At 49.5% G+C, this 3613-nt stretch overlaps 1 pseudogene; it reads right to left on the bottom strand.

The window, feature by feature from the left end:
• Nucleotides 1-1736: 1736 nt before the first annotated feature.
• On the bottom strand, nt 1737-3377 carry LOC128115207 (serine/threonine-protein kinase STK11-like; annotated as a pseudogene).
• Between the last annotated feature and the right edge of the window lie 236 nt (nt 3378-3613).

The raw sequence follows: 3613 nt of genomic DNA, 5'->3' as shown, positions 1-3613 counted from the left end.
GGCACTATTAGTATCAGTTATGACAAGGATAAGACACCTATCAATCGAGTATTCCGCAGAGAATATTCAAGACATCCCAGGAACCAAAATGATGAACAAGGCAAGTGAGACCACAGAAATGGTTTAAAATAGATGAAGATTTTTGTACTAGAAATCTAATTCTTTTTGGCACTAGTATGTATGATTAATAAATTTCATGCTTTATATAGAACTTTTAGGCATTTTCTACCACCAGAAAAGAATTGATTCATTTTTTTTCCAGTAATGTTGAAAATATATCACATAAAAACAACAGTTTAGTCCAACAAAAGTGCCCAAGTAAAGCTGGTAGGTTCACAGCTGTCTCCTATTCTGGAATGAGGGAGTTACTTTCACTCCCAATGTGAACCTTGTGTTTTCTGAATGGCTAAGCAGAGAAATGTAACTGTTTATATTTATTAGTTTCTATTTTTCTGTGTGCATACACTGTGACTTACAAGTATAGCATCTTCTTGGAAACAAACATTCCAGAAGAAGCAACATCTGAGAATAGAACCAACAAAATGAGGCTCCACATTCTCACACCTTCTCAAACACAATGATACTAATGTCACTGCATAAGATTCTACTGATGATGCCACTGCTACTGCTGATCCTGACGATGTCACCAGTGATGTTCTTGATGATGCAGCTGATAATTCTTTCTTCTCTTTTTAGTAGCTGATGAAGCTGATCATTAATTCTCTGAAAGAAGAACACAAGTGACGACAATCTGTCAGGAAGATTTTATAAAAAATAGACATTGTTAACTTAAATATTTTCTGAAAGAAGACATAGTATATATTGAATTCTGTATATGTTTGAAATATTTTCCCATTAAAATGCATTATGCAAATATTTTAAGCTGTTTCTTGGTATTGTACAAACTGATCACCTGACCGCTCAGTGATATGCTTAAGGGGAAGGATTTTATTATAGACACCAGAGATAGAACAGATAGAGTGATCTGGAATGTCCAAAGCAGAAGGAGATGTTGGCTGAACATAGTCAGCCAACTGGACCTGGCTAATGATAGAAGCATAAACAGCTCAGAGAGGCAGAGAGAGAGAAAGAGACAGAGGAGGAGACAGAGAGAGGGAGAGGAACATGGAGACAGGAGGAGACAGAGACACAAAGAGAGAGAGTTTTATAAAGAGACTGAGAAGCTATGTGGAAGGGATGCTTGTGAACTAGAGGGAGTTTAGGGTAGGGGAGGAGGGGAGAGGACCTAGGACACTAGCATAGACTTTGAAATGCATAACAAGTACTTGTGACACTGAAGGAGCCTGGAGGCTAGCATGTGCCTCATTATGGTAATATGCACCACAGGCAGCCATTTTCTCTACTGCCAGTCATAAGAGAAACGACACCTTTGGGTAGAGCTTCACAAGTTTTTGAGGAATGTTGACTTCCTTTTTTTTTTTTCTTCAAGTTTCCCAAGTTTTATTTTTTGCCAAAATATAGGGCAGCCTCGCCGTGAGTTCTCGCCCACTCTCTGCCCTGCGCCCTCCACGGGTAGTCGTGTTGTCTGGTTGATCATAAATGTCTCTGCATATTCGCTTGCTCTGGGTTTTCTCTGCAGGCCACCCTGCACCCCGTCTGCTCCAAACACCCTGACAGCCATTGATCAAATCCACCTGTTTATTATTTAAAAAAGGGACCAACCCAAAGACAGCGAGGCTCGTGGGGAAGCATGCGGGCGAGGCCGGCCAATGGTCTCGACATAAAGTGCTTCTGGGGTGGCGGGTCCACCCTCGGCTCCAGATGGGTGGGCCCGAAAACCGCAGCCTTGCTGGGGCACCTGCCCAGGGAACCCGGTGACACACTGCAGGTAGAAGGGGTCACTCAGCATCCGGCCCCTGCAGGGAGGTACATGCCACCCCGGAGGGGTCAGATCCTTCTAAGGGCTATGGCCTCAGTCACCTGACCTTGTCCCATGGAATCAGAGGAACTCTGCCCCAAGGAGCGGAGCCAGGAGCACAGCAGACACCCGCTGAGCACCAAGCGGGGATTCACGATCCTGGCCCTGTGTCCACCTGCAGGCTGCAGTCACTGCTGCTTGCAGGCCGAGAGCTGGTGGATCTTGTTGCTGGAGCATGCCTTGTGAGCCGGGTTGGCAGTGCCAGGTTGGCCTTCTGACTTCACCTTGCTGCTGAGCTGGGGCTCTGTGCCATTCACACACACAGCTTTGGGCAGGCTGCGGCTCTGTCCATTCTGACCTACTTCCTCTTCTAGGACCTGTCCAGGCACCGTGAAGTCCTGGGTGTAGATGATGCCATCCTCAATATCAAACAAGTCCTGGTCCTCATCGGCATAGCCATGCAAGTCCTCCAGGTAGGGCACCACTGTCATACTGCGCCAACGGTCCTTAGTGTCTGGCTCGTGGGGATGGGCACTAGCGCCTCAGCCAGTGGATGTTTCTTTCGGAACCAGCTGTGCTGCCTGATCTGTCAGATGGAGAACCTCTTGGCTGGCTCATACTCCAGCATCCCTCGGAGCAGGTCAGAAAGTGGTGGGCCACAGTCACAAGGGATGGTGAAGTCCCCTCTCCCGATGTTCTCAAACAGCTTGTAGATATTGTCTCCCTCGAATGGGTACAGGCCCGTGGTGATGTTGTAGAGTGTGAATCCAGCTGACCAGATGTCCACTTTGAAACCTGAGAAGATGTCGAATCCGTTGGCGATCTCGGGAGGCTGGAAGGCAGGGGAGCCCTGGCTTGTCTGGCAGGTGTCGTCCACAGTGAAAGGGTGCAGGGCCTTGGCAACACCCAGGTCGGAGATCTTGAGCGTGCCGTTGGTGGTGAGCAGCAGGTTGCCCGGCTTGATGTCCTTGGGCACAATGCCCTGGCTGTGTAGGTACTCCAGGCCGTCAATCAGCTGGCGGAAGTACCCATGGGCCTGGCACACGGGGAAGTGTTTCTCCGGCACACTGTCCAGCATCTCCTGCATGCCACACACATAGTACTCCATCACCATATCTTCTGCTTCTCCTCATTGTACAGCACGTCCACCAGCTGAATCACATTCCAGTGCCGCAGCCGCTGCAGCAGCTGGATCTCCTTCTTGACGTTGGCCTCGCCATTGGGGATCCTGCGCAGTTTTTTCTTCTTGAGGATCTTGACTGCCCTGCGGCACAAGGTCTCGGAGTCCAGCACCTCCTTCACCTTGAGGTACGAGCCCTCCCCCCTCCCCGAGCAGGTCCCCCATCAGGTACTTGCCGATGAGCTTGGCGCGCTTGTGGCGTGGCTGGTAGATCACCTCGGTGGAGTCGATGCGGTGGAATGAAGGTGTCCATGCCCGCCGACATCAGCTCGCCCTCGGGGGAACAGTCCCAGCGGCGCGGGGGTCCGCCACATCCATCTGGCCCAGTCTTTGTCCTCATCCCCTTCAGGGAAGCCAATTCTTTTCGAGTTCGAATCCCACCCCACCCCCCTTTTTCCAAATGTTCAAGAAAGAAAAAGGGGGAAAAAAAACCCGACCTCCCCAACCCTCCCGGTCCCCTTCCTGGGTGCCAATTCTTCACTTTTGATTTCCCCCCTTTCTTCTAGATATTTAAGGAGGGGGAAAAAAGTAAGAATGAAAAAAGCAACGAGGCC

This window comes from Peromyscus californicus, unplaced genomic scaffold (assembly GCF_007827085.1).
Source record: "Peromyscus californicus insignis strain IS unplaced genomic scaffold, ASM782708v3 Scaffold_1__1_contigs__length_55948999, whole genome shotgun sequence".
Taxonomy (NCBI): Eukaryota; Metazoa; Chordata; class Mammalia; order Rodentia; family Cricetidae; genus Peromyscus; species Peromyscus californicus.
Note: the sequence above shows the minus strand (reverse complement) of the source record. Positions and strands in the feature narration are given on the sequence as shown.